Source organism: Schistocerca serialis, chromosome 2, assembly GCF_023864345.2.
Source record: "Schistocerca serialis cubense isolate TAMUIC-IGC-003099 chromosome 2, iqSchSeri2.2, whole genome shotgun sequence".
In the NCBI taxonomy this organism is placed as follows: Eukaryota; Metazoa; Arthropoda; class Insecta; order Orthoptera; family Acrididae; genus Schistocerca; species Schistocerca serialis.
Window position 1 is genome coordinate 85,874,381 of NC_064639.1, and position 22,096 is coordinate 85,896,476.

Here is a 22,096-nt window from a genome sequence, read left to right on the forward strand (position 1 = left end):
GTCTGAGCAGAAAAAATCTACTTAGACGGGACCACAGTCTCTCATTTATGGAGGTATTTAATCTTTCCAGGCCGACCATTTCCAATTTCAGGAAGAAAGCTGTTAAACTTCCCATAAGTTTTATGTTTTTCCTACTCGCTCAAAGAACTTGCCGACTTCCTGGCATCACTCTTGCCTCCACTAAACACATATGTCAGCCGCTCTGTCTGTATCGTCCCAGCTTCTAACATGAGAATAACTTTAGTTTTATGACTGTCGAATCGTTTGCATAGAAGCTCAGAATACAGCAGCCTCTCTCAAATAGCTTCCTCCACCAACTTTCTGCCAACTGCCCACCATCGCAACAGCCTGTTGCTGGCACGTGTAAAATATTTTGTGAGCCGGCGCTCTGCTGCTCCAACCCTAAGTTGGAAGAGGGGAGTGCCACACAGCGAAGTCTCTCTGCAGCTACAACCCACAGAGCACTGCTTCCCAGAATCGTTCGCACAGCCAGGTCGCTGCACGCAGCATTTATGACCTGCAATCCATCTTTGTCCCTGTTCTCCATTACCTCTACTACCGCCCCTCGGGTACAAGTTCTGTACAGGCTACACGTGCAGTTGTATGAACTTTCTGCCCACAATTTCATCATGTAAAACTCCATAAACGGCACATATCAAATGTAGTACTGGGGAACAATGAGATCATGACCTAAAATATGAATATTAATTTGACTTAAAGTGTTGCTAAAGTGAGAGAGTGGTATGCTACCTCTCACCTCGTCCTTCCCACTCTTACCTCCCATTCCCCCTATTTCCCCTTCCATTTTCTTAGTGTACTTGTATATCACTAGTCGAGTGCTGCAATTCTAACTACAGCAGCACATCGAGGGACACAGCTACTCATAAGAAGCGACCTATTTCAAATTTCGCTGTATTCTTTACTTTAAACTCGTTGATTTGGTGCTCGTTTCTTTATTGATGTGGCACAGTTTAATTTACTGTCTAGAGTAAGTTATCGCCATACTTAGTATGCATAGGAACTGTGAATGCCGTGTTCAGATGAGAGCTTAATAGTTGACTCTCGCTCACAGCTCCAGGCAGCGTTGGGTTTGGTCACGTACCTTCAGGCTGTTGCACATGAACATCACTATGAGGGGTGGGAGGGGTGATGTGAGGAATGTCCATCATGACCTATGTGTCCGCTCATCAGTCCACTACTGTGGCCACCCCTGCAATGAGGTTGACTCTTCACCTATGTTTGAGATGGAGGTCGTTCCAAGGTATGCCAAGCAGTAAAAGACCTTGTGAGGAGCTTTTGGAGAGTCTATCCAGTCTGTCAGGTGAATAGCTTTCAGATCCTATCTGTGGCTCACAAAGTCCCTGGACAGGCCCTGTCACTCGTCCTGTTCCAGGGGAGGCGCCTCAGCCCCCATGTCTCGGCATTCAGAGGGGGTAGGATTACTGGCAGCTGGGAGCTCCAACGTTGGGCATGTAATGGAGCGCCTTAGGAATATGGCTGCCGAGGAGCGGAAGGAATCCGATGCTCATCCTGTGTGCATACAGGGAAGAGCCATTGCAGATGTGGACAGGGTGTTTCCATATGCCACATAGAGCATGGTGTGCACCCAACTGCAGGTGGTGGCCCATGTTGGTATCAACCATATGTGTCACATTGGATTGGAAGAAATTCTCTCTGGTTTTAAGCGCCTAGCTGAAGTGGTAAAAACTGAAAACTGCCAGCTTTGCTTGTGAGATGAAGGTGAGGCTTACCATCTATAGCATCGTCGACAGAAACAAATGTGGTGCCTTTGTACAAAGGCGAGTGGAAGGTCTGAAACAGAGACGCAGGTGGTTCTGTAACTGTATAGCGTGCAGAATCTTCGCCGCAGAGTTATGGGTTTCCAGATTCTGCTTAATAGGTCTGGGGTCAACTACACACAGGAAGCCGCTACATGGGTAGAGCAGGCTGTGTTGGCTAGACTGTTCATTAGGTTAGAGCAGCGGTTATCAAACTTTCTTAGACTATTACCCCTGTGTGTAATCAGAAATTACCTACTACCCCCCCCCCCCTCCCCCTGCCTTCTGTTGCCCACCTCCTTCCCCACATTATGACCAACTTCGGCACATAATTAGAGTGAAAGAATGGAACACTTCCATTTTTAAAATAATGAAAGATGTGAAAGATGAATGATATTTTGTGTATGTTTCTGTGTATGAGAATGAATGATGAAACAATTCACATTGCATCACAAGTGCTAACCACAACTCCTCCTCAGATAAGAAAGCAAACGATCCAGAGTGAAGGTAGACACTTACCATAAAATATACTTGCCTGCATTACGCCTCTCAACTGTGGCACTTGCCTGACCTGCACATTGCTAATCCATTTAAAACAAAACAAGTTCAGATGTGTGTACTATTCTTACCGTTGGAGAATCACTTGATCGTTGGACCCCCTACTTCTGAACTGGCACAAACTGGACATTATCAGACTGTTAATGCTTTGTTTCTAACCATTCTATAATAATAATAATAATAATAATAATAATAATAATAATAATGATAATGATACTGTGTACAGCCTTATGTAATCGTAGTTACCGCTCTGTTATGCTGTCAGTTAATTCATTTCTCTGTTTCGAAGGGCACAATGAAGCAATTTCTGGATGACTGCTGGTAAAACTTGCAGGTATAACATTTTCTTGAGATATTTAGCATTTCTTGTGTGTGTCTCAGTTTTATCATCAGCGATGTACGCGACAAAGCACAATATGTGTAGTGGGTGGATTATGTGAGGTAACTGTAACCTCCACCTCGTTAATGCTACTGAGAAAAAGTAATTATTGACAACTTATGTAATCAGTATTAGAGTCTTACAAAGTTGTGATAACAGTGGTGATGTTTTGAAAAATAATTTAGTTTCATAACACAGTAAATTTCATTTTACCCCTCAGGGGTACTAACCTCCAGGTTAGGAGGCACTGGGTTAGAAGGTCACGGCAACTACGGAAAGGGCATGAGTCTAAAAGGGTACTGGGAAAACAACGGCAAGGTAGACCTAGCAACAATCGGTATTTTGGTTGTAAATTTTCGTAGCTGTGTTGCGAAAGAAACAGAGCTACAAGAGCTAATAGAAAGCGCTGAAGCTCAAACCACTATAGGTATGGAGAGATGGCTAAAGCCGGAAATGAGTTCTTCCGAAATTTTTACCAAGGACTTACATTCGTTCAGAAAGGATAGATTAAATACAGTTGGTGGTGAAGTGTCTATCGCTGTCGGAAGTAGTTTATCTTGTAGTGAAATTGAGGTAGATAGTTCCTGTGACTTAGAATGAGTAGGGATTGCACTTGACAACCAGAATCAATTAATAATTGGATAGGTTCAGCTGATACAATTGCTGAACGCTTCAAAGAAACGTGAGTTATTTCAAATAAGTCCCCATTTAAACAATTATAGTTGGTGGTGACTTTAATCTACCCTCGACATGTTGTCAAAAATGCATGTTTGAAGCCCACGGTAGGCATAAAACGTCGCCTGAAATTGTACTGAAAGCTTTCTAAAAAAGTTATTTTGAACAATTTGTTCAGGTGTCCACTCGAAGTGTAAATGATTGCGAAAACATACTTGACCTCCTAACGACAAATAATTCTCAGCAAATAGGGAGCGTCATGACGGATACAAGGGTTTGTGACCACAAGGCTGTTGTAGTGAGACTGACTATCGTGACATCCAAACCCACCAAAAATAAACGCAAAGTAACATGAATTTAAAAAGGCAGACGAAAATTTTCTTGATGCCTTTCCAAGAGACAGTATCTACTTTTTCCAATCTGACGATGTAACCATTGACCAGATGTGGTTTGAATTCAGAGAAATAGTATCGACGGCAACTGTGCGTCATATATATCAAATAAATTAATACGCGATGGTACTGTTCCCCCAACGTACGCAAAGGATCAGAACATTGTTGCAGAATCAGCTAAAAAAGCATGCTAAATTGAGAAGTACACAAAATCCCTAAGATTCGCGAAGTTTTACAGAAGATAAAAATTTAGTTCAAACTTCAATGCCAGGTGCTTCTAACCGTTTCCACAACGAAACCCTGTCCAGACATCTGGCGGTAAACCCAAAGAGATTCTGACCATACTTGAGGTACGCCAGGGGCAAGACCAGGGGCAAGGCGCAATCGTTACCTTCACTGCGCGATAACAGTGGTGATGTCACTGATGATAGGGCCTATTTTTAAATCATTAGTAAAGGCAAGGCCTCCGCTTCAGATTGTATACCAATCAAGTTCCTTTCAGAGTGTGCTATAGTTCCGTACTTGACAACCAAATACAATCTCTCGCTCAGCGAAAGATCCGTACCTATGGACTGGAAAGTAGCACAAGTCACACCAATACACAAGAAAGGAAATGGGAGTAATCCGCTGAATTAGAGACTCATATCACTAACGTCGATTTACAGTAGGGTTTTGGAACACGAACTATCTTTGAAAATTCGAAGTACGTCAAAAAAGAAAACGATTTTTGACAAACAGTCAGCACTCGTTCAGAAAATGTCGTTTTTGTGAAACACAACTGGCTTTTTATTTTCACTAAGTAGTAAGTGCTGTCGACAGGATACCTGTATGTCAAATTAATTCCATATTTTTAGATTTCCAAAAGGAATTTGACGCCGTTCCTCACAAGCGTCTTCCACTTAAATTTCGTGCCTGTGGAGTATCACCGCAGTTGTGCAACTGGAGTGATGAGATCCTTTCAGAAAGGTTACAGTTCATAGTAATTAACAGAAAGTCATCCAGTAAAACAGAAGTAATATCCGGCGTTCCCCAAGCAAGTGTTTTAGACCATCTGCTCTTCCTACATCTACATCTACATGGATAGTCAGCAAATCATATTTATGTACTTGGCAGAGGGTTCATCGAACCACCTTCATAATTCTCTATTATTCCAATCTCATATAGCGCGCGGAAAGAATGAACACCTATATATTTCCGTACGACCTCTGATTTCCCTTATTTTATCGTGGTGAACGTTTCTTTCCATGTAGGTCGGTGTCAACAAAATATTTTCGCATTCGGAGAGGAACGTTGGTAATTGAAGTTTCGTGAGAAGATTCCATCGCAACGAAATACGTATTTCGTATTTCTGTGACCTCTCTCCCATATTTCGCAATAATACAAAACGTGATGCCTTTCTTTGAAATTTTTCGATGTACTCCGTCAGTCCTATCTGGTAAGGATCCCACACCGCGCAGCAGTATTCTAAAAGAGGACGGACAAGCGTAGTGTATTTTCTAAGTGTCCTGCCAATAAAAAGCAGTCTTTGGTTAGCCTTCCCCATAAAATTTTCTATGGGTTCCTTCCAATTTAAGTTGATCGTATTTAGTTGAATTTAAGGCTTTTAGATTAGACTGATTTATCGTGTAAACGAAGTGTTACAGGTTTCTTTTAGTATTCATGTGGATGACCTCATGTTTTTCGTTATTTAGTGTCAATTGGCACTTGTCGCACCATTCAGATATCCTTTCCAAATCGTTTTGCAGTTTGTTTTGATCTTCTGATGACTTTATTAGTCGATAAACGACAGCGTCATCTGCAAACAACCGAGGATGGCAGCTCAGATTGTCTCTCAAATCATTTATATAGATAAGGAACTGCAAAGGGCCTACAATACTACCATGGGGAACTTCAGAAATCACTTCTGTTTTACTCGATGACTTTCCGTCAATTACTACGAACTGTGACCACTCCGACAGGAAATCACAAATCCAGTTACATAACTGAGACGGTATTCCATAAGCACGCAATTTCACCACAAGCCGCTTGTGTGGTACAATGTCAAAAGCCTTCCGCAAATCCATAAATACGGAATCGACCTGAAATCCCTTGTCAACAGCACTCAGCACTTCATGTGAATAAAAAGCTGGTTGTATTTCACAGGAAAAATGTTTTCTAAACCCATGTTGAGTGTGTGTCAATAGATCGTTTTCTTCGTGGTAATTCATACTGTTCGAACACAACATAGGGTTCCAAAATCCTGTTGCATATCGACGTTAACAATATGTAATTTAGTGGATTACTCCTACTACCTTTCTTGAATATTGGTGTGTCCTGCGCAACTTTCCAGTCTTTGGGTACGGATGTTTCGTCGAGCTAACGGCTGTATATGATTGTTAAATGTGTGGAGCTAATTCATCCGCATACTCGTGAGGGAACCTAATTGGTATACAGTCTGGACCAGAAGACTTGCTTTCCTCATATACATAAACGACATTGGAGACGATCTGAGCAGCCCTCTTAGATTGTTTGAAGATGATGATGTCATTTATCGTCTTGTAAAGACATCAGATGATCAAAACCAATTACAAAATAATTTAAACTTGATATTTATATGTTACGAAAAGTGGCAATTGACTCCAAATAAAGAAAAGTGTAAACTCATCCACATGAGTACTGAAACAAATCCGTTAAATTTCGGTTACACGATAAATCACACAAATCAAATGGCTGTAAATTCATCTAAACACTTAAATCGGAGCGATCACACAGATAATGTTGTGTGGAAAGCAAACAAAAGGCTGCTCTTTTTTGGCAGAACACTTAGAAAAGACAGCATGTCTACTAAGGAGACTGCTTACACTACTCTTGTCCGTCCTCTTCTGGAGTATTGGTGTGCGGTGTGGGATTCACATCAGACGAGATTGACGGAGACACTGAAAAAGTTCAAGGAAGGGTAGCTCGTTTCCTGTTATCGCCAAGTAGGGGAGAGACCGCTGCAGACATGATAGGTGGATTGGAGTGGCAATCATTAAAACAAAGGCGTTTTTCGTTGCGGCCGGATCTTCTCGCGAAATTTCAGTTATCCGCCTCCTCCTGAAATTGCAAAAATGTTTCGTTGGCTCCCACGTACGTAGGGATAAACGATCATTATGATAAAATCAGAAGAATTAGAGCTAGCAGAGTGATATTTATGTGCTCGTTTTTCCCGCTCGCCTTTCGAGAGTGGAACGGTAGAAAAATAGCTCGAAGGGATTTGATGAACTCTCAGCCATACACTTAATTGTGAATTGTGGGGTAGTCATGTATGTGTAGATCAATAACAGATGGTAGTACTTAAACATTATTTTTCGAATTATGTTACATTTTTGTCCTGCAGTTTATATACACATAATACAATATTCATAAATGAGTATTCCACCCATTTAAAACAGATCCTTCTGACTATATTTTAAAAGTTCTCAAAATATGTAAAGTAAAAGAAAAACTGGTGGTGTGCCACATATTAATATTACGATTTATCGTTGACTACAGTTTTTATACTGTAGGATTTCTTTTGAAACAGATGGTTTTTCTGTACAGGCAAACGACAGCCGTCTACAATGAAGTGGTGCATTATATTCCTGTTTTTGGTCGTGCACATAGACAAGAAAGAGGACACTTCATACGGAAGCAAGACGCTGAATGGTGACTTACACAGTGTGCTACATAGGTTCATACGGTAGTAATTTTAATTTTTTCCCAGGTATAAATTCCAAAATGTAAGTTATGGTAGTTGTTCGTGCTTCCCAGTATGCGGCTGCAGGTATTTACGGTATAAGGCCACCCAACTAATGTAGGGTATTTTAATTCATCACCATTGCTTTCTATCATTCAAATTTTCATTTATACGTATGTAAATTCTTTATTGTGTTTATTTCGATATTGCGCTTTCATTTCTCTTGCTTAGATCGACTTTGAAAATAGACTTGAGTCTTCGGTTCGAAGTTATAGAATCTGTAAAACTGTCGTGCAGAAAACTACGTTGTTTCCATAACAGAACAATGCGTATGGGAGCCAATATCTTTGTGTTACTGATGTCATGTGTCGCTCTGACGTTTCTACGGCGGAACACTCTCGCTAACTAACATTAATATCAAATTTCTGCCCCTAGCAGCCACATTATTCTCTGGTGTGAACAATAAAAATAAGTGCTTCGTTGGCTGCACACCACATATATCCAGAAAGCCAAGTCTGATATGACAATATCTGCTGTCGTTTGTCTCGGGTAGCTACTGCCTAATAGGATTTGCCAACGGCCACGCCCTGATCCGCGCTGCGAAGTTAGAATTAAAGCCCTCCTAAGCTGAGGCGAACGACTTGGGTGGCAGAAATGTCCCCATTGTGAGCAACTTGGCAGATTCGATAACTTTGAACGTTGCGTCACGAGTTTCCTAACACCCCCTCCCCCTCCCCCATCCTCGACAACCCCCTAGTGTGGCTGGGGATTAGCAGTGTCGCTAATGGAACGTCGCTACACGATGGGGAGCGCTCGAGTTCTGTCAGACAGCGTCGTCCACAAGATACACCGACCGCGAGAGTTACTTTGGAGGGTAGGAACACACAAAATATGCGTCGTGTGCGCCCCTGTTTGTGAAAACTTCAGGGGAAATTGTACCTTCATAGGGGGCAAAATATAAACACTCCATGGAGCGTATTTTACTAGATAAATATGTTTTCTAAGGGAATATAACCACTAAAGGCTTTAAATATACATTTACTTTAAGGGCAGCACATGTTGGCACGCCCCCTTTTGCCTCCTGTCAACTTCTTGACCTTCTGAAATCTAATTTGCTGATTTGTGAAAATATTTCGTGCTCAGAGTTGGCTGCCCTGCTCGTGCGCTACATTCACTTGTTGCTTGTCCTTCCAGAACCCAAATTAATCATTTAACAGTGTCATATGGTCTAGAATTCCTAAAACAGTATTTGTAGGTAAAGAGACATTGAATTTGGATGTTTATGATGCAGTTATTTCATTTAATGATGGCAATGTGGGGAGAGTTAGGCTGCTTCAAAAGTTATGTATACAACCTGCGGAAAATATGGTGATGGCATGTTCCGATTTGGATGCTGTCCGTGTGAAGAAAGTAGATTATGAAGGGCCTATGATAGCTAGGAAGGCAAAAACGCACACAAGGAATGCTAAGAGTGCCAAGGAGGGTGAAGAAAATTCAGATGACCCATGATATGGTGCAGGGATGTCTAAGGTCAGTATCAAACGATGTTCATCTCTAAAGCCGGAGTCCTGAGATTTTATTTTTTTAATTATTAGGTAAATTTTTTTCAGGAATTTACCATCATATAACAGCGAAACTTACACAACTTAAAGGAACTGGGCTGAACATCAATGATGTATTTTTAAAAGAAATTAATGTTGTAGAAATTATGAATTAATAAAGCTTGAATATGTAGAAAAAATTTTATAACTTGCAAAATATTTCTCTAAAAGATAAATTGTACAAGCGACTTATCTACAAAAATAGGACGATAGACAGAGGCTCTTCCTCCACCAGCTGTTAAAATTTCATAACATTATTCTGAATCGTTCAGTAGATAAATATACCGAAAATGGACAAATTTAACGTTGTAAGTATGTAAGGTACAATCTCCCCTTAAGGGCCTATAATACCTTTGTACCACGAAATACTTCCATTTCCTTGTGGTGAAGCAAAATTCTTAGACTAATTGCGTTTTCATTTGAATGAGAATATTGAGAAACCCCACAAGTCCATTTCTCAACATAATTGAGTTACCTATCATTCTGTTTGTTAGACATATAGACCGATCATTATGTAGAGAAACCCCATATGTTCTAGCATTTTCTGCGTTGTTATGCTGCCATTGTATCATCTAAACTGAAGAGAAACACATGTACAAAAGATATGGCCTTTTTTCAAAATTTTAAGTTGTCAGCTCTGTTGACTCTAAATTTTATATGAAATATTTTCCGTGGACAATTTAACTTAATATTTTTGCAATCTCAAGAGGTCACGTGTTACACAACTGAAGAGATCAGGATAAAATCAAAGTCCATCTGTAAGCGATGCTGCCAAAACGGAAGTAATAGCTGAATTAATAGTGCACAAAAAGCGTGCTGATAAATTCTTCAATAAATTATAAGCAGTTAAAGAGAAAACTGAAACAGGTTCTATTGCTGGTCTTTTTTTCTTATTTCATGCTGAACCTGCAATTCCCTCAGATATCAATACAAGACACGTTTTATTTGCACCAGCTTTCGGTAAACGTCTTTAATTTTCATCTCTTAAGGAGTGGAAGACCCAGGTTTTACCGCTATCATGAAGGAATAACTTGAAAAAACCCCGATGAAGTTTGTTCGATTCTTTTTGATTATATAAGTGAAGGTGTTGGACAACATTTTAAACACTTTTATTTTTTGTCTGACTCCTGCTGAGGCCAAATTAAAGACCATGCTATGGTGAGATTTTACTTAATGCCTATGTGAAGGTTCCAGTACTTCACCCACTACTTACCTTCCGTATGACAGAGATTTCAGCATGATGAAAAGGAAAATTGGAAAGGTGAATAGGATATTTTTCCTGAAAGATTATGCACAATTAAAGATAGAGTTCACTAAAAATATGAATATTGAACTGAATACCAAAAATGGAAGAGCTGCTAAATTTTAAGGAATGGTGGCCAAAGTTCTTTCCAAAGTACGTTATTTCTGTAGAAACTCAAGGACGGGATACGGTAAGAAGTAACAAACAGCACTTCCGTGTAACACAATTCATGGCGTCCTGCTGTTCACGACAGTCTTGGGGTTGTGTAAGTTAGGCCATTCATTGATGGGGCAGAAGAGTACACATCCAACTGGCTGATACAGCTGTAATTCCACTAAGCCCTCTAAGACAGATATAACAATTTCGTGTGCCTATAAATCAAAAGAAAATGGGCGACTTAAGGCGATTTCTAAAATTCCTACCAAAAGAAGAAAACATCCAAAACTTCTACCCTGACATATACAATTAGTCAACACGTGTCAAAGAATTAACCACGTATGAAGTATAATGCCAAACGAAAGGGAAAATAGACATTTTGTGTGGTTGCGTTCATTTTAGCAATAAAATACGAGTTAAGTAGTGACGGTTATCACTTAGGAGGTCGGCTTCGATGTGAAGAATGGAAAAGGCGTTCAATCTCTCCTCAGATAGCGTTCTGCTGAACAATTAGTAAGTGCCATACGTAGGAATATTCTAAGAGCAATGTCAACATTCGGAAAAACGGATTGTAACCTCTCTTTTCGTAAAAAATTACTCAGTCCGACTGGTATATCACCAATCGCAGAAGATTTCAAAAGTTCCGGAAAATATATACATTCACAAGGGAAGAAAGGCTCTACATCTGTGTCATATGACCCTTGGAGTTCTGCTGCACGTTCAGCAATTTCGTCAGGTGAACTGTTCTTCAGGTTACTGAAACCTGGGAAGGCGTTCAACAGTGTTCTATAGTTTTCCTTCCTCCTCACTAAATTGTCGAGTACTGGGAGAAATGTTTCGACTCTAAATATTTCCATTCCAGTCAGAAAAACTTCCTTAGAATCCGCTTCATCCTCATCATGAAGTTTGTATTTTCGTGATCTTTTATAGTTGCATTCAGAGCCTATATCAGTCACAATTTCCATGGATTTATTTTCATAATAGTCGAACAAGCCACGAATAGATGCAATAAATCATACAAGTGATTCATATAATTCATGCACTATTTTAGTATGAATATTTACTCCTTGCGAGTTCAGATTTACATTATTAAATCTCTCGAGTATGTCCTTCCATTCTGTCATCATGAAAACTGTTTCTAGTCTGCTGAGTTGATTGAATAAAGCTGAAGCCTCATTTCATGCAAGTGGTTTTTCAAACGTATTATTGGCAATATGTGCGAGGGCATTGATAACGCCCTCACAGTTTTCATATAGACTAACACAGGCTTAATCGCTTGCTGACCAATGTGTTTTTGATAAACTTTTTACCATTTTGCTTCCTGGTTTCATGAAAGAAAGAAGTTTATCCCAGTGCTGTGTAGAAGTAGGGAAAAAATTATAAAGGTTTTGCACTACTTTGAAAAATAAACATGCTTAGAGACAACAGATAATGCTGACTAAATTCAAAGAATGTGCTGCACAAGGCACATACTCCGGTTTCGGATTTCGTTCTTAAATACTTGCCTCCAGACCATTGTAGGTTCCCGACATGCTTTGTCACATGAATGGCCTCTACAGTCAGTAATATCAACAGAAATTGTTGACAGGACTTTTAGTACGACCTCAGCTAAGTTTTTGGACATGTGTCCATGGTTTGGTAAAAACAAAATGAAACGTTCAACAGGTTCATCATTCTCATTCACAATCTTAATATGAAAGATAAATGATCAATATTTGAAATGTCCACAGTAGAATCCGCTATTATAGAGAAATATTTGGCCTGTTTTATTTCACTTATGATAAAGTCTTTTTATTCGTTCAGAAAGAAGCTCTATTATTTCATCACAAATTGTTGAAGAAAGATGTATGTCCGTGCCCTGGATTTCCATATCGTTCAATGTGCTCTGCGAGAAAAGGATCAAACTCGGCTATAAGTTCAGAGACATCATATTGACCATTATGTAATGAACGGACGTTTCAACGTGTCCACGTAGGGGAAGTCCACGGTTTGTTAGCTTCTTCACTACTGCAAACACCCTTTTCAACACACTGCGCAGGACATTTTTTCTGTCTCGACATATGACTCGAAATGGTTATCTGTTGTTCCAAGTGACTTTCTTCTTATTAAGAGTGATAACTAAAAATTTTTGTGTTCAAGTGAATTCTCATGAGATAAAACGTTAGAAATATTTTTCCAATCTGCAATACCATTAGTAGCAATCGCGGCCTTACATCCGAACAATTTACATGGTGCACAGGAAACAGCACCGGTGATACGGAAGTATACTAGAAAATCACGCAAAGTTGATTAACCATTTGAAAGTTTACTGTAAAATAAATTTTTGTTCAAATTTCTGGTTTTATCGCCTATTGATCTTCTTCAATTAGAAAAATCACGATTACAATTTTGATTAATGTCACGTTGTAAGAGAATGTCGATTGTCGATTCATTGACACACGATTCCGCAGGATCTACACTAACGAGGTTATTTCTTTCGTGGCGTCTGACTCGACAATTAGATTTTCGTGAAACTTGAAATCAGGATCAACTTGCTTTTCTTCATTTTTAACTTTAGTTTCGTCTGTATTTACTTCTTTTACAACAGCTACAGGGCCAGAAATATGATATGTACTACTTGAACTCGAAGTCGTACTAGATACATTTTTTGCAGAAAATTTATTTACTCTGCCAAGCTTTTTTAGAACATTGGCTTCTAGTTCTCGCCTTTCCTTCGATAATTTCCGAGATGCCGCCCCACTTAATTTTGCACGTTTGCTTTTTTCACTGTTAGTCATGTTAAGGCACTTACAATATTGTCAACCAACAGTCAAAACAAAAGAAAAAAAATTGTAAAGTGAAAGAAAGGAAGATTGTATCCAGATCCAAATGTACTACACCGCACGTGAGCACAAAGATTTTTACTTTAAACATGGCACACGAGCACAAAGATTTTTTCTTTCAACACTGAGCGACGAACTGACCAACTCTGATTACTCGACGTAACTGTGCTGTGGAAGAACGACAATACAGAATAATTTAATTTCATTGTCACCTGTTTCTCTGTTGTCAGTGAACAGTAGGAGCACACCTGCCGGCTGGAATTCGTCTCGTAAAGAGAACGGGACAGTCCCTTTTTGGGCTTCTGTTTCCCCGCATCGCCGGAATTTTAGCTGGGACGCAAATATGTTCTGAATATTCTTGACACTGTGTTTCTAATTTAAAAAGGAAATAATTTTTGCAATTTCTTACAGCGAGTGTGCTGGATCGACTCTTATCCCACTTATTCTTATAACATTTTATCGGTTTCTGTGGGCAGAGAAGGCAAACTACAAAGTTTATGCAGTCTTGTCGGCAGCTGATGTGGTGTGTTGTCATTTGTGTCAACCCTGCTGTCATGTCTACACGCAAATGCACCTTTTGTTCCAACATAAAATAACCTTTCCTCGAAGGAAAAAAGGTTAGTGAAGAAGTTTAATATAAAATTTACAATGCTACACACTATTCGATTGCACAGAGTGAGAACTTTGATATCGTGCAGGCTGCAGCACAATAAATGAGACAAAAGAAAGTTGGTTTCTTTTTCTTTTTTCGCCAAAAAAAAGTAACTAAGTAAATAAATAAACAAAATTTTTAAACTGTTGTGAAGTATGTTTCACACAATATTAGATATTCTGCTTATGTTCTTTTCATATAAACATATGTTTATAAATGTAAAACGTTCCCAGTATCAACATGTTTTGTTAAACAGGTGTCATTAAATCAAAGCTCGACCACAGAGCTTTCACATTAGTTCCAGCAATGGAGGGTTGACTTGATACTTCTCCATAATTTCTACAAGAAATTTAAGTAGAGTCGGGTTTTACATACTGAGGCCCACACATGTTACAGTATTTAAGAAACTGCTGATTAGTTTGTCACAGCTTTTCAAGAGTCCCGGTATTTTCACGGGGAAAAGATGAAAGGGTTAAATAAAAACCGACAACATTCTAGGAATAATAACGTTTAAAACTTTGTAGTGTAGAGTGCCGTCCTGACAGCTTACTTGAAAACATTTTGAACAATTGTGAAGATGATACCAGACAGAAACCCAATGTTAAATTTCCATTCGGTCACCAAGTAAAATATGTATATTTCCAAGCTTGTATCGCCGAATTTCGTTCATAAGGCTTATTTAAACTACCAATTTGTTTAACAATAGTAAAAAATTTTGTCGTTTGTAAGCGCAGTTATTTTAAAACGTAAAAGGTTAAAATGGGTAAAGAGCAAAAAATGGCACCCCCCTTAATGTGTTGCCCCTTGGCCCTGCCTAGTGGGCCTCTTTGTACAGTAACTCCGCCATTGGGAACGTCCCATGTGAGCCGAGCGCTGCTCCCCCAGACATAGAGCGCCTAGAGCTTTACAACCACTGCGGCACGCTGTAGGTTGTTTGTGTTCTGCTGCTAGAAGGACGTCCCAGAATCCCTCTTGAATCTGACCCCGCCTTCTTCCTGGAGGCACTAGCGTTACTAAAGCTAGGGAAAAATACGAGCATTTTCAGTTGGCAGGTGTAGTTGCAGCTCGTAGCTAATCCCGTTTCTTTTCGCAAATATAGCAATGTGCAGTTTCATTCCTTCATATGGTCTCCTTAGAATACCGAAATTTATCATAGTAAAGATAATATGGCAAGGGATTTCACTACTACACCGAATAGAAGTTTAAGGCCCCTCATTGTGTTAACTGCAGAACCGATGTCATGAGGCCAGAAAACAGACGCGCTGTGTAGCTGTGAGGCGTCCTACGCGAGGCGATGCTAATGGAGCTGACTGTCTACAATAGGCGAAGTTCGAACTTATCTTCTCGTCGGGGAGTTATTGTGCAATATGTCGAAGGATTTTACAGACACTTTCATATCGAAAGCGTCCAACACACAGAAAAATTACAACATTTATATCTGTCATGGGCATCCCTCACCACAATGTCGATACCTTAATCGGATTTATAGACTCTTATACTAACGTCGTCACATCATTTGTGACGACACAAGTACGAAGGGGGGAGGGGGGGGGGGAGAAGCAACGGGAATTTGGCTGCAGTGGGGAGGGACCGTAGGGGAACCCATGTGCGACCAGGTCCGTTACGGTAGCGCCATCTGAGTTGAGTGGGCTAATTTGTGTCGTAATGAGCACATCGATTCGTCTGTGAGAGTTAAAGTAAAACAGTTCTTTCCATCTCGGAGAAAACGGGATCTTTAGTGTCAAAAAATTAAGAGGTGAAGCCGTTATGACGAATTTCCCCCTCTTTTTTTGTCCCCTCTCGTATACATCACACCGTGTAGGGATTGTTCCATTTCATTTCATAGAAGTTATTTCGTTATTCTCTTTCTCTGTCTATGTCATAACTGAAAAAATATGATCAGTGGCAGGGCAGTTGTAAAAACCTGTACAAAGCAAGAGGTGAGATGACAGAGCGCTGAGGGTGCATATGCCATCTAATGGCAGCAGGGAAAATTACGGCAGCTCGCCGCTAAGGTGCTGCCACCAAACTGTGAAGTAAGAAACCAATGATTTGTAACTGTGTTTTAAAGGTGTAAATGTAAATAATATTTTTTGTATTAATCTGTATGTATTATTAATCAGATATTAGTTTTAAAAGTATTAACGACCTTTGTAATTAAAGCTGTAGCGAGTCATGGCTATAGGCTTAAGTTAAAATCTGGAGGGACCTCCCTGCAGAAGGGTTAGGCGGGAGAAACGTTGCCACTAAAGGTTCCAGAACAGTTCCCTTTGAGAGTCAGAACGGTTGCGAAGTAGCGTGTGGTGCGATGCCCATGCATTGTATTGTGAGGTGATTAAAATGAGCACAATCATTGTTAAATGGCCTCGGATGGAATGGAAATTATTGCTACATATAATTCTACAGTATTAAGCAGCTATTACTCAACCAAGTAGCAGTGGCTATGTTTTTACGAGGACCAGTGGGAAGTCGTCGTTTGATGGGAAGGAAACAGACATTACGTTCCAGCATTACTCACTGTAGTGGCCAAATACTGCGATGGGAGTTACGACTTGGAAGGCGGTGTGCCATCCATCGCTGGCAAAATCTCGTCAGTCAGCAATACGTTGCTGAACACCTCAAAGGGACTGAAGTATTTATTCCTATGGTAAGATTCAGTATATTTTATTTTTCAGTGTGACAGGCATATTGTAAAAGTTATCATTCATCACCCTCTTGTACAAGTTAAGTAATACAAGTTATATGTTTAAAAACAACAAGCTTTATCACAATGTTGTTATTTCAGTACCGTAAATGTTTATTGCGTCCTTTTTACATACTGTGATACTTAATTAGCAATATTTTCAGATCATAAGCTGGTTACATGTAAGCCTATATGAAGTACCTAAATTTTTTATTGCCATATTACGCAATGCATCATAGTGTTTACAAAATATCAACTATTTTATTACATTAACAAACATAATAAAAGCATTTGAAAAAGAAGACAACAAAAGGTATTGTGCACATTTTCATTACTACAAAAAATATTATTACTGTGAGGTTCAGAACATGCGATTTTACTAATTCAAGGTGTGTGACAAACTAAATTTCTGTTACAACAAAAGCGCAGGAAGGTGTTTTTGTTGCGTTGCATTGAAGTACTATCAGTTCAAAAAGTCTTCACATTGAAAATTATCAGGAAACATCAGTGTAAAAACTCATTTTCAGTAAGTGGTCAATTCTGTGTAAAGGTATTGTTAAAGAAAGATGTTTATTAGTTACAAAAATTACAAATAGCACCACCTTAGTAGGTATGCATTTTCAGTGCTTAGCAGGATTTTCTCATTCAACATTTCGGTGTTATTTTACATAAACGTATCTCAGGTTTTAAATAGATTTTTTTCTGCACTGATAAAAGTGTCTTTTCATGAGGTACCAAAAGTAGTACATGTTAGGAATCCATGTTGTCCATATGCAGTGAATGCCACTATTTCAAAGTGGTTATGACGTATGTTATGTCCTTTCCTCCCCCTTCTTGGCTTGTCAAGTTAATATATCGGTCTCAGTTGTTCAAAATTAAGGATTATGCGGTAAGAGCTTAGCTCTGCAGTGCTTAGAGTGATTAGTGAAATGAACACTGAAGTATTACATCCATATTTACATCTACATACTCCTCAAGCCACCTAATAGCGTGTAGCGGAGGGTACTTTCGGTACCACCATCTGATCCCTCCAACACTGTTCCACTCGCGAATAGTGCATGGAAAGAATGATTGTCGGCAAGGCTCCAATCTCTCGAATTTTCTCCTCGTGGTCAATACGCTAGTATGGGGGGCAAGTAGTATGTTGTCCAACTCCTCCTGAAAAGTGCTGTCCCGATTCAATAGTAAATCTCTCCGTGATGCACAATGCCTCTCTTGTAACGCCTGCCAGTGGAGTTTGTTTAGCATCTCCGTAACGATCTCTCACCAGCTAAACGATCCCGTGACGAAACGCGCCACTCTTCTTTGGATCTTCTCTATGTCCTCTATCAGTCCTACCTGACAGAGATCCCAAGTAGATGAACAGTACTCAAGAATCGGGCAAACAAGCGCCTTATAAGCCACTTCTTTCGTTGGTGAGTTATATTTCCTTAAGATTATTCCGATGAATCTCACTCTGGCATCTGCTTTTCTGTTTTGCGTGGTGATTTCACTTGAGGTTGCTCTGGATAGTTGCGCCTAGATATTTTACGGCATACGCTGTCTCCAACTGTTTTTCATCAGAAGTGTAGCTGCACAGTAGTCGATTTCTTTTCCTATGTATGCGCAATATGCTACATTTATTTACGTTCAGGGTCAACTGCCAGAACCTGCATCGTTCATCAATTCTGTGCAGGTCGTTCTGCTAATTCTTACTATCTTCTGGCGTTGCTACTTTGGTATAGAAAACTGCATCATTTGCGAATAGCCTTAAAGAGCATCCGACTAGATCATTTATATATATTGTAAAACAGCAACGGTCCTATCGGAACTTCCTGTGGTACTCCGGATGTTATTCTTACATCTGTTGATTTTGTTGCGTTAAGAGTGACGTGTTGAGTTCTATCTGCAAGAAATCCAATAGCAAATCTGCTCCAATATTCCGTAAGCTCGTATTTTTTTCATAAATCGACAGTGCGGGTCGATGTCAAATGCCTCACTGAAATCAAGGAATACGGCATCAATCTGAGCGCCGTTGTGCATTGCGCTGTGCATCTCATGGAGGAGCGGAGCAAGCTGATTTTCACACGATCTCTGTTTGCAAAATTCATGTTGATTTTTATAGAGGGGATGTTCATTTTACAAAAACGTCATAATTATTGAGCATGTCAATGACAGATCTATACTTGTGTGGATCTGTTTTACGTCCTTTCTTAAAAACGGATATGACTTGCGCTTTCCTCCAGTCGTTAGGTACTATTTGTTGCTGAGGCGATCTACGATAAATTGTTGCTAGAAGAGGAGCAAGCTCTTTCGCATTATCTTTAAAGAATCTTGTAGGTATCTCATCTGGTCCTGACGCCTTTCCACTACTAAGCGATTGTAGCTGCTTTTAAATTCGTCGATCGGTTATCTCAGTATCTGCCGTTTCGACGTTCGTACGATGATTAAAAGGAGGTGCAGTGTTACGATCGTCTGCGGTGAAACAGCTTCGAAAGACCGCATTCAGTATTTCGGCCTTTCCTCTGTTATCTCCCGTTTCGGTGCCGGAGCGATCGAATGTCGGGAGTGTCAGCCCATTGAGAGTCCGATCACCAAAGTCGATCCTTTATAGACAAAAACTGATCCATATAAGGATAGAACCGGGAGGGGCATCGCACCTTCAAATAGTAGAATGCCTTGCAGACCTTGTCGCCCTACTTATCTGTTTCTCCTTCACCACTCGAGCCACATGCGAAATTATCAATTTCTCTTTCTCCTCCCCCTGATTAAAAAATCCTCGCTTTTCCTATGTTTTCTGGACACCATCCTGCCGTTTCATCCCTGGTTGCCAAACCTCGCATTCAACAGCAGTTTCCCGAGCACTTCTTCCAATCCGTACACGTAAACATTATCCATGTGCTTTCCTAATGAAAGTTTAACCAGTTCCTCCTTCTCAATCAAGAAATTCTCCTGACCTTTCAGATTTAAGTGAATATTCCCTTTCCTCTGTGTCAGAGATTCTTTTCTCCCAACTTTCCCCTCTCCCTTTCCAGAAACTTCACTCCAGATTCTCCTCTTCTGCTTTCCCATCCTACATCCCTTTCAAACACTCACTTGCAACGGCCCTTCACACCCACAATTCACAGCAGTGGTGTGTTTGTACGTACCGTTTGACATATGGAAAAACGAAAAGGACGAGTAGAGGACTATGAAATAAGAAAATAATCGTAATCAAAATGGTTCTGGAAACCAATGGTTTTCCTGACACGATGTATTACGACTGAGTAGATGAACAGCTTGTAAAAGACTTCCTGAGGATCCAAAACTGCAGATATGCACTTGAGGGCAAACATATTACCAGCAGCGTACCAGATGATTACCATTCTTGTGAAGGAAGTTTCACGAGGAGTGGTCGTGGATACTTGTGAACTCTCAGGCGCATTCCGAGTGCGCTGATAACCATCAAATGGTTCAAATGGCTCTGAGCACTATGGGACTCAACATCTATGGTCATCAGTCCCCTAGAACTTAGAACTACTTAAACCTAACTAACAGAAGGACAGCACACAACACCCAGTCATCACGAGGCAGAGATAATCCCTGACCCCGCCGGGAATCGAACCCGGGAACCCGGGCGTGGGAAGCGAGAACGCTACCGCACGACCACGAGCTGCGGACGACAACCATCCACAATCCAGGAAAGTTCAACTACACTGTCATTAGAGCGGGAATACAGCAAACATTTTAAATACCCGCACAAAAAAAGGCCACTCGTTCGCCTTGTATGATCTGGGAAGCTACAGTACTGGCCAGCCACAATTGGTGAGCATGTTTTCCAAGACTCGTGCTAGGTATTCCCAAAGTGGGCTGGTGCACCATCGTGCACATACACAGCATTTAATCATAAGGCGTATCTCCCAAACATCATTAACAGTGTTAATAATGCATACGTCGCAGTGGAAAAACAATTGTTTTCCTGATCCATGTTTGTTAGGTCTGTTTCATTTTTACATGGTCGTCTGCCCATCCCTTTCGTTTGCTCCTATAGTAGTGAAATAAACTGTATAAAGAATTTTTTTTGAAAGATTTAGTACTTACAACATTCGGTGTACACTGTCAATTTTAATAATTTGAAAAGCTTGTACCCCCTCTAAGAACTAAGTCTTCGTATTTCATAAATTCTCTTTGCTGAAGAATGGCTTTGTATTGCTGTCAGCTCATCCTCATGAATATTTTCAAAATTTCAGTTCTGCTTTTTCACGTACCCCGGGAAATGCAGTTATACTTCATCATGAAAAGGGAGTGTTCACGTACTGACTGCCGTATTCAGTAACGGCACGGACGTCGAGCGACGGTATCTGAACTGGCCAGTCGATGTAACACTTGTTAGCACGGTTACTGTTTGAATTTGTGCAGATGCTACTGACACAGCAATCTCAAGCTTTCTCGGAAATATTTCCAAGGCTGGTTGTAGTTGGTCTATATTTTCCTGGTTGAAACCGATATGCTACCAACCAAACTGTTCGAACAATCGCCGTAGCGTCATGTAATAATCGGAGCGTGAATCCTGCCTATGGGCTATTGGTTCCTGGACGAGGCCAGAGGAAGCGCATGCGTCGTACATTTCAAAACTTGAACAGATCAGCGATTGTCGGCTCTGCCTGCGGTACACACAGTGGCCGAATCATCTGTCAGGGACCGATCCAGAGATTGTTTCTGGGGGAAAGACAGGAAGCGGCTTTCAGTATGATAATGCCTGGCCGGCCCTCACTCTCAGTTACAAGAGGCAGCGAAATGAAAACGAGAGAGGTGGAAGAAATGTGAGTAAACTCTGTATTATTTCACAAGTAATCGACATAACTGTTACTATATTTATACCACTGTGAGGCAAGACGGTCAATGCTATCACGGAAAAAATATTTGCGGTTACTTATGGAATCCCGATTGTGCCCAGCGTGCATCTTTTTGTTCAAAGCCAATCGACAGCCACGAATGTCTTTCTTCAGGCCTGCAAAAATTTGGAAATAGCTAGAGGAGAGATCGTGACAGTACGGATGTGTGAGTGCTTCCCAGCGAGACTTTGCAGCGCAGTCGAAACAACAGGCACCCCAGCTCCTGGAAAGTCACGGTGACCTTTATCTTTCTTTGCAAGGCCTCGCTGCTCATTGAGTTCCTGGAACACGGTGACGCGGTAATGCACAGTGTTACGTGGACAATTTGCAATAATTGGAGGTAGCCATCAAGTCCAAATGCCCAGGAATGTTGACGGACAGCATCATTCCCTCGCAGAATTATGTTCACGCACATGTTGGCAAGGTTTTTTCGACTACGGAGAAGAAATTTCGCCCTTAGACATCCCCCACAGTCCTCATCTCTCCGCATGCGATTTCAACATTTTTGGAGTTCTGGAGGAAGATATTTGTGTTAATCGATTTGCTTCGGGGCGAAGAAGTGCACGGCTGGATACAGTCACGGTTCCGTAGGCACCACTAACAGGTT